Raw genomic sequence first — 13,751 nt, forward strand, 5'->3', positions numbered from 1 at the left:
GGACCCATGCTCTGCTCAAGCAGGGAATGTAAAACCTCCCTCTCCTTGTACACAGCTGCCTTCCGAGCTCAACCTTGACCTAAATGAATAAAGGGCAAAGAGCGTTTGGAGGAACACCAGGTGAGCATTCCTTGCAGCTCTGAGGAGAAATCGCTGCTGGATGCATTTGGCCTTTCGGGTGCAGCCACCAGAGAGCAGGATTGAGCTGCTGGCCTGGCAGGAATCCTGCACACAGAGTCTTCTGCGCCCTAAACCCTGTGGTACATGCTCTGAACTTGGAGTACTGTACGAAGCAGAAAGTCCTTTTCGGGCTGTTTGGGTGATGAGGCAGCCCGAGCTTTTGTGGGGAGCAGCACTTTGATTTCAGGTGGTTTTAAGTGCTTTTATGAAGTGCTGGAAGTTCTGCTGTTGATCCATTGGGACCACATTGTTTTTGCTAAGGAGAGCATCCCAGCAGAACCTGGTCCTGCAAACTGTCAGCTTTGCTGCTGCCAGGATTTGTTGCTGTGGCCAGGAGTGTGCCACAAGTCTGGCAGGCTGCCTGCCCTTTAGAGGAGAGCCACGGAATCATTTGGGTTGGAAGAGACCTCTGGTGTCACTTAACCCAGCACTGCCAAGTACACCACTAAACCACATCCCCAAGTGCCACATCTGCACATCTCTTAGGGGCCTTCAGTTTTTGTGACACAGCCACTTCCCTGGGCAGCCTGTTCCAGTGCTTGACATTGGAACGAATTGAATGAGCAGGAGCATCTCTGAATGCACATTGCAGAGAAGGGGAAACACTTGATATTCTTTGTGTTTGAAGCCCCATGGCCCAGGTTTTGAGGCTAACAGGGGCTGCCCCATGTATAAACCTGGCTGTCTTCCCCAGAAGTGATGTTATGTGTGGAGTCTGGATTCAAATGGGGTCCTGAGTCATAGCAGGGTCCTGAGCCCTGAGTGACTGAATCCAAACCCCCTTGGCCACTGGCATTGTGGGTTTGCTTTCCTGGCAAAAAAAGTATACACACACTGAGGTTTGCTTTTTTTGTTTTTCCTTTTCCTCTTCCTTTTTCCTCTTCCTTTTTTTCTTCCTCTGTTTTTTTTTTTAATTTCCCTCTTCCTCTTAATTTTCCTCTTAATTTTCCTTTTCCATTTCTCCTTTCTTCTTTCTGTCCCTCTTCCTCTTCTGTTTCCTTTTCCGTTTCCATTCCATTTTTCCTTTTCCTTTCCCTTTCCCTTTCCCTCTCCCTCTTTCTCTCTTTCTCTCCTTTTCGAGATCCCTACTTTCTGAACAGGCCAGGAGAGGGAGACAGACAGCCAGTTACAGCACAGCCCAGATTTCCTGCTCTCCCTCTTTGCCCTGGGATGGAAGCTAGCACACTTTAGATACACACACAGATTTTCCCAGGGAGAAGGTTTCATCTCAGCCCCCCAGCTGATCTGAAATTTACATTTACACAAGCAAGACAGGCACAGGGAAGGAGGGGAAACTGAGGCAAGGGGAAAGATCATGCCTGGAGGGATGTGGTTGGTGGCATCTTCGTGCTGACCTCCTGAGCCTTATTGCAGGCTGGGATTGCTCTGTGTTGATCAAACATCCCTGTGGTCTGAGGTGGGTCCTCAGGTGGTCTGTGCAGGTCCATTGAGCATCACCACAGATGTCACCTCTGCAGGGACACTCAGTGCACAACAGGAGTGCACCCCCTGCCCCGTCCCTGCCAGTCTCTGCAGGGTCTTACAACCAGCAGCTGGTCCCTGGCTCAGCCCCTGATGGAGCAGTGCTGGGAAGCCCTGCCCATACCAAGCTGATTTTGGTGAGTTCACCCCATCACCGTGGATGCTCGAGGGGCAGAAATGTGCAGGGCAGTGCTGCACATTGGTGACTCCTGCCCTGGCATCTTCCCAGAGCCATTGGAAAGCCACAAAGCATCGTGGGCACAGCAAACACCTCAATGGGTTGATCAGCCCCTCCCATGGCCTGCATCTCCCCCTCTCATCCTTCCTGGGCCAGCACCACCAAAGGACTGGTGAGATCACCCCTGCACTGAAAATAAATAAATAAATAAATAAATAAATAAATAACCAAATAAAAATGCTGACGTGGAGAAGTCAATCAGCTTTGTGTGGCCTTGTAATATCTCATTTTATCCGCGCCACGCTTTATTAAATTCTCATAAACCTGTCAATGAGGACAGATACCATTTCAGTTTACCCCATTAGTTCTACACAATGACATCGGGGGAGAGAAAGACGGGGAGGTGGTGGGGAGCCACTCGGCGTGGAGAAAAGAGGAATGAATTTAAAGAAAGGAAAAAAAGAGAGAAAATCAGAGCCAAAACTCGCCTTCGTGACAATAATGTAATAACATCAGCGCTCAGGGAAAGTAATTGAATTAAGTGGCTTTTGTTAATGGTTTTAAGATTTAGAAATGTAAATAATAGGTAGGACTCTTTAGTGGGACTCTAGTTTAGGTAACTGCATCCCTGAGAATAAGAAATGCTTTGCTGTTAAATGTGATGTCAGATACTTTTGTTACTCCCCCGGTTTCATGCCTGCAAAGCATATTTTGCAGTTTTAAAGCCGGGTGTGTTTATCATCTTTCCTTTCTAACTTCAGACGGAGCTTAATTCAGGAGTATTTGCATGAACCCTTCTTAGCCAGTCCCTATCAGTTATTTGCACCGCCAGGAATAAAGTATTATTTCTCCCGAGCTGCTTTGGAGAACTTCCTGACTGCAGGGTGACTCTGCTCGGAAGCCTCCTGTCTATTTACATGTTCATTAAAGGCAGCAGCAGCGCTGCTCTCTGCGGCAGGGCCGGACTCAGCCCCTGGAGTAAAGTGCTGGCAGAGGGACAGCAAGTTACACCGGGCTCACGCCAGTGGGGATGGAGAATCCAGCCGACAGGTAGGATGAGCCGGGAGATTTAGAAATGACTTTCATGGGAACTCGTTCTGCTTAAAATATTATTGGATTTTCATTTAGGAACCTATCAAAGTGCAAGAATAAAGTCTGAGCTGCCTAACCCACATAGGTCTAAACAAACAGTCCTCCCTTCTGCTCTGGGATCTGTCGGCTCGCGGATTGGAAGAGGTCCTTCGGTAAGGCATGGGCTGAGTCTCAGGGAAACCTACTGTGCCAGGCAGAATAGGGGGCTTTGCATTTATTCAGGCTGAAAATCTTCCCCTTTGCAGGATGAAGGCTCTTCCTGGTCTGTGCCAGAGGGATGCTCCATCCCCACTTGTCCCCTTAACTCTGCTCGCAGCTGCGTGGGCAGAAAAAGGACAGGGTGGAAAAAGTTCTCCCATGGCTTTTGCTCCAGTCCCACAGCAAGTGGGCAGCTCTTCAGTGTGCCAGATCACTCTGGCATGTCCTTTGGGGGCCTCCCTTCCAGCTCCACCTGTGATCTGCACTGATCTCTGCTAGTGGTGGCTCTACAAACAAGTGGAGAAGGGAAAGCCCTTCCCAGAGAAGGGAAACTTCCCCAGAGTTTCCCTTCTCTACCTCCCTGCCTAGAAATGGAACATTTTGTGGCTCTACTTTGCAAGTTGAGCAATGCAGCAAGATAACAGCTGGAAGGACACTTACACAACCCTACAGACAGGGAAGGAGTTTTTTCTTGGAGTGCCATTAAATAGTTTCCCATGGCAGGACCCAGGCAATGCTATTTTCTGCAGATAAAAAGCAGGTTATTTTTCATTAGCTGCAAAAGGCTGGTGGTGGTGGCAAACTTGCCACCAGGTCTGTAGCTCGACACAACATGAGTAGATAGGAACAATATCATAAAAATAACTGAAATCCACTGAGAGCTCTGTTGAACTGCCTTTTTAAGTGCATCAGGTGAAGCAAAAAGGAGTGGGACAACCCCGATTCAGGAAGAGATGCTGCTGGATTGGGAAGTGCATACACATTGAACAGGAGACATGAGCATGCCAGAGCCACCCCAGTCTGCTGGAGCTCCATGTGGAGGGGAGCCTGGCCCTGGCTGCAGCATTTTGTCCAAGCAAGTCTGAATTGAAGTTTTTCTGGTGGGACTGTCCTGGTACTGTCTTCACTGACAAGGACTGTGCCGAGCCAGGAGCCCTTTAGAAGCAGACAAGGAAAGAACAGCTCTTCAAGACAAAAAAATCAGCCTCCAGATGATTTACATGGAGCATGAGGGGCACCAGAAGGGCAGCCAGCCCAGAAAATGAGATTATAAACTATCATCCCCTGTTACACGCTGGGACGTGGCTACAGGGTGGCCCTCTGGCATCATTCGGGGAGGCAGCCGTGGTCTGGGGTTGAAAGCAGAAGGCTTTTGTCTTGTCAGACTGGAAAAGCCCACATCCTGAGGAGTGTCTGAGAATGTATGCAGTGCTGCCTTCCCCCTGCAGCCTTCTCCTGACCTGTGTGCAGTGCCTGACACCTTCAGAGGCCACAAGAACACCCTAACTGCTCACTGCCATGTCCTGCTGTCCCCATGGCATGGTCTGCAGAGGTGTGTGAAGAGGCAGTCTGGTGGGCTGAGATGGTGGAGGAGAAGAAGCCCTTCCTCCAGGTGCCAAGTCCTACAGAGAGCAGTACTTGAGATGGAACCACTCCTGCACTCCAGCTTGCTGCCATGGGGCAGGTGGTACCTGCAGGACATCACCTGAAGTAGTTTAAACGTTGACTTTTTTGGGGAAAGGAGAGGTGAAAGGAACATGGAAAGGGGATACAAGGGCCCTAATGTGGATGCACCAAGCTCCTTACACTGATTTAGGGTTCAAGCCGGGTCAGCGTTGCATCTAAAACACAAAAATGCAAAATATTCCATTTGCTGATGCAAGTGTGAGACCTGCTGGTAGAGGCTTGGGTTTAATGTTCTTCACCTCTGTGATGTGAACCCACAGGAAGGGAAAAGCAGCACGAAAAGGAGTCCTCAGAAGAGGCAGAGCCTGGTGTTTTATCAGAGCTGGCATGGATGTGGTTAATAAGATAATCTGCGGACCCTCCAACACAAAGAGAAAGTGAGTTTTCTGATCCATAAAGGATCAGTCTGCAGGAAGCCCCATCAGACTCCTCAGCGTGAAATTACACCACAGCAGGGGGGTACAGTCCTGCTACTGTACAACATTAGAGAGATGAATTAGGACTTGACATTCATGTGCTTAATATGCCTATTGCTGGCATTATCCCACAAGGACCAGTCACCGGCAAGGACTTACGGTCACCGGGTCTAGGAAGGTATTTAGGGTTGCTCATTTGCTCGCTTCCAGAGCCAGGCTATCAGGCTTCCCCATCTAATCTCTCCTCATCACGGGCAGGGGGGAGCACAGCCCAGCTCTGCTATCTCACAGCAGTCTGGTCTGGGGAATAACCACCAGGTGCTCCCTTGTTTCTTGAATAAATCACAGCGATCCTCTGGACTGGTGAGTGTGGAACGAGGGGAAAAAAACACATGAAAACATGACTTGGTCCTCAAGAAGCTGAGAAAAGGGGAAAGAGCCAACCCCAAAAGTATGTGTCTTGCATAGCTGCTGCTAACAAAAATAAATATTTACTGGAAAGGGAAGTCTCAGCAGGTCTGTATTAGGAATTATTCAAACTGGGTTTGCCCCTCCAGTGTTAAACTGGTGGGAGGTGTGCCTTGAACAAACATGGGCACTCTGAGCTACTTTACCAAATGGGCTCTGTCAAGAAGCCAGAGTATTTCCAAGCCCCAGGTCTGGGCTGTGTGAAAATTCCTGACTGTTTGAACTCCGAGCCAGGACAGAGTGCTTTTGGTTTGTTTTTTATCCATGAAATATTTTGTTGAGAACAAAATTTTTGGGGAAGGGGGAGAATCTACTCCAAATTCTGGAAGAAATAAAAAGAAAAATGTTGGCTACAAAGCTAAATAGTTTTTGAACTGATCATTTTCCAAGAAAAAATCCAAATATTTTTTTTCAGAGAGTAGCTGTCCTGCAGGAAATTCCTGATTTCATGGACGTGCCGCACTTCTGGCAAGTGCACTTGTGATCAAACTGATTGAAAAGCCATTTAATTGGAACAGTTTTCAGAATGCAGAATGAGCTAAAACTTGGCAAAGCTAATGGGGGGAAGCATGGACAGACCCAGGAGAAATAAATGAGAAGCAGAATCCTCCCAGAAGCTGATTTTGCAATGGCCTGGCATGGAGAAAGGGCGAGAGCCTCCAGCATGAACGTATCCTTGTGGCTGTGATCACATTGTGTGGCATGTGGGCACTTTGCAGCTCACAAATCCTGCTCTCCAGCTCTCCTCTTCAACTGTGTTCCCTGGGAAAGGGGATCAGGAATGTGGTGGGATCCTGGCACTCATCTGGCCATGGAAGGGAACTCAGTCTGAACATGCAGGATCAGTCCTGGTCCTGGCCATACAGAAACATCTCTTGTTCTGGACACAGAGAATGCCCAAATGTGTAACCCATTTCTACAGCCCTTTGAATATGGGCACATTCCTGCTTGCCCGGCTCAAGGAGGGATAAAGCAGAGAGGTCACGAGACAAATTCAAGGAAATTAAGTGAATTGGGACTCTAAAACACAAAACTGCTTTACTAATATGGGGGCAGCATCACCACGCCCCTTGACTTGGTTCTTCTTCTCTCTGTTAAAACTGTGGTAGCCCATGGGGGTGGACATGAGGATTTCCATGGGCTCTTTTTCCCTTAAGCACAGATTTTGTGGGAATATCAAATCTAAATCAGAGCTGACATTGTCACAAATGAAATCAAATAACAATGTGTATACCCATATATCTTTACCCTTTTCCATGTGATGGAATTTCTGGATCTGGGCTCCTACGCCCTGACACCAAGCCAGGCATGGATATGATTCTTGGACTTGTAGAGCAGACTCTGGAGAATACCATGGAGTTGCCATGGAGTTCCAGGCCAAGGTGGATGGATTACCCATCCCTATGGACACGATGAGCTTGCCCCTGTTGTTTCCCCTGCCTAGTGGCACCATCTCAGTGAGTGATGTGTTGCCACCACTCCATCTCCCTAATCTTCTACAAACTAGTCCTCAAGTCCCAATAATCACTTCTGGGATGCCTTGTGTTCAAGGAGCCTCGAACACTGAAAACCGCACAACGCTTTGGTTGTTCTGTTGTCCACACAAGCCGAACACAAAGTATTCCCAAACCCATTCTGTTGATTTAAAATAAATCCCAAGAAAAACATCCCTAAGTAAACCAATGTGTGGAGGCTAATGGAGCACTTCCCACCTGAACGATAAATTGCCATTCTTCAAGAGAGTGACAATTTTTTTTAGCATGTTTGGCTTTTGTTTCCTGTGAAATCAGAAGTCTCCCACTGAGGGTTGGGTTTCATGTCTGGGTCACAGTTTCTACTGAAAGGAATTTTCATTATGGTCTTGGAAACACTTAAGCCTCCCTGTGCAACTGATCTATCTGAGCTTTTCATATCCATCAGGACCATGGATGCCATCAGCAATCAGGGGTGAAATCTCAAGCAACCCGAGAAGGAGGTATGAGCCTTAGGATGAGACAGGATCTCATAGTGAGATTAACATGGGCTGAGAGGGTAATTAACCACAGTAATTATTTGCTGAAGGTGAGGTGGGGGGTACCTCCTTGTTGGCAGACTTTAGACTGCGGGACGGATTCCCTGTTTCAAGGGGGAGTCAATTCACTGACGTCCTTTGGTTTGTGATGTGCAGTGACAGACTAGATTATGAGGCTGAAACAGAGGTTTGGGGACCACTCTAGCAATGGCTGAGTCCTCAGGCCACACAAAGTGTGAGAAGTAAATAACTATTCCCAACGTATCAAATGACATGGGGGAGAGACACAGCATCCCAGGGAGATGGAGACCTAGGAAATGCTGACAGGGCAGAAAGCCCTGGATGTGTTCTGATCAACAAAATTAAAAGATTGTATTCCTATGCCTGGATCCTGCCCTGTTTTTTGAGAACATAGCAAAAGGACTAGTTCCTGCCCTTAACAGACGTTTATGTAGTTACAGCACCCATGTATCTGAAACTCCCTTTGCATTCTCTTTCCAGGTTACACAACATCAACAATCTTAATTTTTCTTTACGGATGCTGTTTTCCAGTTATTCTCAGTATTTTTCTCTGGACTCTCTCCAGCTAATACATATCTTTCTTGAACTCGTTCTCAAAACCAGACATGTTTTTCCATCTCAAGTTTGACCAGAGATGAGCAGAAAGAAGATGCATTCCCATATCCTATGGCCTCTCTGAGGGTTGTCCATGGCTGTAAGAGTACTTCATGGGTGTTGTATGGCTTTACTCAAGAAATTACACCAAAAATCTGTGACAGGGGTTGTGCAGGCTGGAAATGGAACACTCTTTTGTGACTTTTTCTTTCTTGTTGAATGTGATGGAAATGAGGAATGTGTCTCCTCCCACCCACCCCCGCCCCCAACTTTCTCTGCAAAGGTGAGATGCCAAAACCACAGAATGGGTTATAAGAAAGTAAAATAACTATTGTAAGGTGGATATCTTCATCACTGTTCTATAGTTAAAGGTTTTCTGCATCAAATAAAACAGGTTTTGACATAGAATTGCAAGAGAAAAGAGCTGAAAGGATTCCACCATTGCTCCTGCCCTGTTAACTGGAGATGATTCATCACAGTCCAGGTAGGCCCTTGAAAGCTGGGGTAAATCTGACAAGCTGTGAATCTGCAGCATCAATAAATGCACAAGGATATTCAGCCTCCTTTGACAAACAGGAAAACCAGAACCAAGAATGTGAAGCTTTTTCTCCAAACCACATGTAATGGGGCAGCAGAGACAGCAGTAGCAAGCCAGGCATCTCTGCCCTGCTCAAGGTCAAGGCTGTCCTGTTTCCTAAGAGAAAGTTAATCCTTTAACTTGGGTGGTGGGAGATCTACTTTTAGGTCTTCTATTCTTTTATAAATTTTTATAGATCATCAGATTTTTACCTCCTGGAAGCTGCTATACAGTGTCAGAGCGCTCCTCTTGAGACAGTTTTTTTTTTTTTTTTTTTTTTTTTTTTTTTTTTTTTTTTTTTTCCCCAGAATAAAATCTCTTTTTCAACATTTGGGAACTGAGGAGCACGTCTGGGTGGGGATAGGGCACCTGTGAGCAATTCAAACCCACCTCCTGCCCGGAGCCAGGCTGTTGCCAACACCAGGTCAAGGCTGTGTTTACCCAAGTTTCAGAGCTGCTAGAAAGTGCTGGTGGAGTTTGTGTGAACATATCTGTGAACTAGGGCCAGCAGGAAGGAAAGACCCCAGGGGAGTTTGTAAGGGGATGCTTTTGCAGTGCTGGGAATAAGTGAGCCATCTCAATTTCCTGCACTCTCTTTAACAACCTGATTTTTTTGTGCCCTGCTGTAAGCCAGATCCTCGTGAATCACAGTGTTTACAGCAGTAATTTGGCTTAGGAGGGGTCTTTGGAGGACGTCTGGTCCAGGTGTCACCTTGGTCAGGGGAGGCAGCATGTGAAGCTGGGGGTGGCAGGAGCTCATCCTTCTTCACCAGCTGCACAGTGGGCAGAGAGCAGAGCCCTGATTTCTGGAGGACTGAAGTGAGACAGGATGGAAAGACTGACACTGTAAAAATCCCACCTTTTCCTCCGTCCTGGAGGTTACACATCAGAGGAGACCCACAGTTCTGTGACAAATGTGAATGGCTTCCCATGGGCTCACAGGGAAACTCCTTCCAAGCTGGCGTTGGCAACCTGCTGGAAGCTCTTCAGGGAAGATCTTGGGACTGTCTCTGAGTGCTGGAGGTTCCTGCACCTGATAGGAATTACCGGGAGCTCCCAAATGATGTTCACTCAGTTCCTGCAGCAGATTTCTCATGTGCTGCTGGGCAAATCCATTGGCTCTCCCCATTTCTGCTTCCTGCCAGGAACATGTCCCCTCCTCCTCCCACCTCCATCACCTCCATTTAGGTGATGTCCCTCTCTGGGGAAGGGGTGTTGATTTACACACAGTGTACAGAGCTCTGCATGAGGGGGAAAAAGGGCAAAAAGAGCCTTAAAGAGGATAAACCCCTTCTAGAATCCTAAAAATGGCACTCTGCTGAGCAGGTTTTGGGGGCTGCTCTGCAGAGAGGAATGCAACCAGGGCGAGGGGAAAGCCTGCCCTCTCCACCTGCCCCCCTTTCCCCCACTGTGTGAACCTACTGTAGATTTCTTGAATTTCCCTTTGATGTTTATCTCCCCGCAGTCATTCTCTTCGGGGGATTTGCCGGAGCGGCGGTGGGAAGAATACAGCCTGGAATAGGGCGGCCGAGGGGCGAGAGAATGTTGGAAACAGGATTAAGATCATATTCTACAAGCGCCTGTCAGCCGCTGAATGGGGCTAAAGTTTCTTATCGGGCCGGGGTGCCAGAATGCCTTTGGATTCCTCTCCCCTCTTCCCCTCCCCTCCTCGCAGGGCTTTCAGCCTGCTGGGGAAAGCACAATCGTGGCCCTGAATGGGGAGGTGGGCTCTGGGGAGCATCACCCCATAGTGCAGGAGCTGCCAGGGCATTGGGGCATTGCTGGGTCTCATGGGCAGCCAGCACGGCAGCCTGGGAAAAATTAAAAAAAAAAAATTAAAAAGAAAAAAATAAAATTAATACATTTTTAAAAAAGCAATAGTGATGCTGAATTAATGCTGAAATGGCTGGAGCAATTTTAGCTGCAAATCTCTATATTAAGAGGAGAATATTCCCTTTTGAAAGTTCCAAGCTCAGTTTCTTGATTTCTTTCTCGCCATTTTTTTCTCCCTCTGGCATGGGATTTCATGGCTTTCACTGGGCATTTCAGTTCATTTTAGTTTTTTGTTGTTTTTTTTTTTCTTCTTCTTCTTTTTCTCCTTCTTTTCTTAAGGTGGAATTGGAGTCCTGGTGAGAACTTAATTGGAAATATTTGGGGTTTGCCTCTGAACATTCCAGGTGATAGGGAACAGAAGTTCCAGAAAAGCAGAACAATTTTGAAGCAAGGAGGGGAGGGCAGAGGGAAACCAGAAAGCTCATTTTGAAAACTCAAAGCGTGTTTTGAAAACCAAGAGGCAAAAATAGTTGCGAAAGAGAAAAAAAAATTGGAAAGTTTTGAAGCTACTTTCATATAAAACAAAAACACAAACACACAGAGGTTTCCTGGGGAATGGAATCAGTATCAAATTCCTCTGTGTGCTCATTTCAGAAAGCTGAGGACATGCAGGCTTTTGGTGTTTCCACCTGGAAGATGCTTTTGTCTTTTTACAGTTTAGAACCTTGTGATAGAGAAGATTTTGAAGGGACCAGTGTCCTCACTTTTCCCAGCCTGAAACATGATGGATGGACCTGTGTGAGCCCTCTCAGATCTGTACATTTCAGTAGAAAAGAAGCATTTCTGGTAAAATATTCAGATCCATTTAGGAAAATCTGGATTTCGTTTGACTCTGTGGGTGTGGAATGTTTTTCACTTGTTCTGCACAAAGCAAACAGAAACTTTGCCATTGCTTCTGGTTTGTGTTGGAAAAGGAAGTCCTGCAGGTAATGTCATTTCTGGGCTGCTCAAAGTAGCTGGGGAAAGGAACAACTTCTGTCTTTTTCACTTTCTGGATCATGACCACCTGCAGCTATTCTATAATGAGGATTTGTGTTTTTCTAGAGCCCTTGCTTGATTGAAAGCATCAGGCAGACTTTGCCAAGAGACCTGCTGATGAGAAAGAGCTTTGCAGAAGGTGTAGAAATCCAGCAAGAGGAACTCACTGCCCAGAATTTGCACTGTTTGGGGAGTGAGGGGGTGAAAGCCAAAGGGGTTAAAAGCCAGCTCCTGGAGACCTGTGAATATGAAAACACCTCTGCTTTTAAATGAGTTTTTCCCTCGTGGTTTACATAAATTTGACAGCTGACTACAGAAATCAAGTTGTCCTTTATGTACATGACAAAATCTCATCAATTATTTTAGAAACTCGAGAGTAACTTTATGCTTGTGGCTGGCAATACCATGAAACTTGAGAGAAACAGAGACTGAGTGATATTACCAGAAGCAAAGAGCTTCAGGAAAGTTAAATAGTCCACACAAAATGACGTAAAATAAATTAAGACTTTTTAAATTCCTCTGTTTTTCATAGTCTTTAACAAATAATGCTTTCAAGTCAAATTACAAGGCAACATTCTGTAGTTCTTATTGATTTCAATTGTAACTTTGCCTAAATAAAATACGCCCGCTTTATTTTTGACTCTTTAAATCCATCATTTCTTGCTATTATTCCAAGACTTTGTCAGCTCACTCATTGCTGGAATCAGCTCTTGTTGTGTGAGGGCAATCTACTTTCACACCCTAAGAGCTCCTACCCCGAGGACCTGACAAACTGCTGCATTTTTGGATTTAAAACTTACATTTCCAGAGCCCCTTGTTCCTCTGAAGTAGCAGAATATGAACAGCCACTGCTCATCCATGGAGAATTGAAGGAGGTAGGGTTTATGGGAGGAGAAGGGATCATCACAAGGGCTCTTTGGGCAAAGGGTTCTCTGAGGTCCATGTCCACAGGGGTCACTCACATCTTCCACCTCCCATTCTGCTCCTGGCCCAGTGTTTTTTATGTAACTCCAGGGTTTATACAGATCATGCCAGTTAAAGGCAATGTTATGACTTTCACAGCTGAGGATATCAGAGAAAACCAAAGAAAACTCAAGAAATTGCAGTAACTCCTTGAAGTGAGCCAGGCTACAGGATTGCTCCTTCCCCAGCAAACTGCTGCCCAGAAATGTCTCCAAGAGCCTCCCTCCTGTCTGCACTTGCCTGTGATTGTACCACCTTCTCCTGAACATCCACTCCTGAGAGCAAGTGGGACATGTCAGGGTCAGCCTTCTGAGGAATTTTCCAACTTTCAGAAACTTTCTCCAACTTTTGGTAGTCAGCTGGATGCAAAGCAGGGCTGGACTTGGCAATGCTTGGTCCAAGTGATCTCAGAGGCCTTTTCCAACTTAAATGATTCTGTGATTCTGGATCTGGCTCCTTAATGCTCATAATCTCAGTTTTACAGCAATGCCTCCCCCTTGTGCAGAGGCAGGTCTGTGTCCAGTCCCCCCGTGACTCAAGCAGGTAAAGCAACATCAATAAACTCACAGAACACCTCATAACATATTTGGTCCTTTTAGTCACCTTTATTTTACTTTTTCTTTTCTTTCTTTTTTTTTTTTTTTAATCAGGCTTGAGACATCATAAAACAAGAAGTGGCACTTTTGGAAGAGGAGAAACCTTTTCAAATTACCATGGGAGATGGACTGCTATCCCAAATCCATAAAGGACAAGAAGATGGGTGTGAAATTTCCTTTTACCCCATACATTTTTGATGCAACCTTCTTCCTTGTTTTACCAGCATGCTGCAAAGTGCTCTCCCCCCATCCCTCAGTCACCACGAGACTCATCCAAACAGAAACCCAAATATTGAGTTTTTTTCCCCAGAATGCTGGGCCGTGGCCACCTAGAGCCATTCTGAGCTGGGTGGTGGCAATCAGCAGACACAAACAGCTGGGTGACATTCAGGGGGACAGCTGGGAGCCTGTGAGGGGGACAGCAGGCTCTAAACACATGCTTAAACACGGTGCTTTTTGCCCAATAATCAGTAACATGGAGAGGGCGACATTAAACAAAATAATAAATCGTGTGCTGGCCCTCAAATTGGATCCCCCTTTTTTTTTTATTTGATTTTGCTAGGATTTATTCCCTTTGACAAACCATGCTGTTTAGAATACAATAGTGGCATAATCACAGCCTGGGGCCCTCATTCTTCAAGATAATGGGATACTTATTCATCTAAGGCAGGTACAAGTCTGTCCTTGGCTTTCATTT

This window comes from Passer domesticus, chromosome 7 (assembly GCF_036417665.1).
Source record: "Passer domesticus isolate bPasDom1 chromosome 7, bPasDom1.hap1, whole genome shotgun sequence".
In the NCBI taxonomy this organism is placed as follows: Eukaryota; Metazoa; Chordata; class Aves; order Passeriformes; family Passeridae; genus Passer; species Passer domesticus.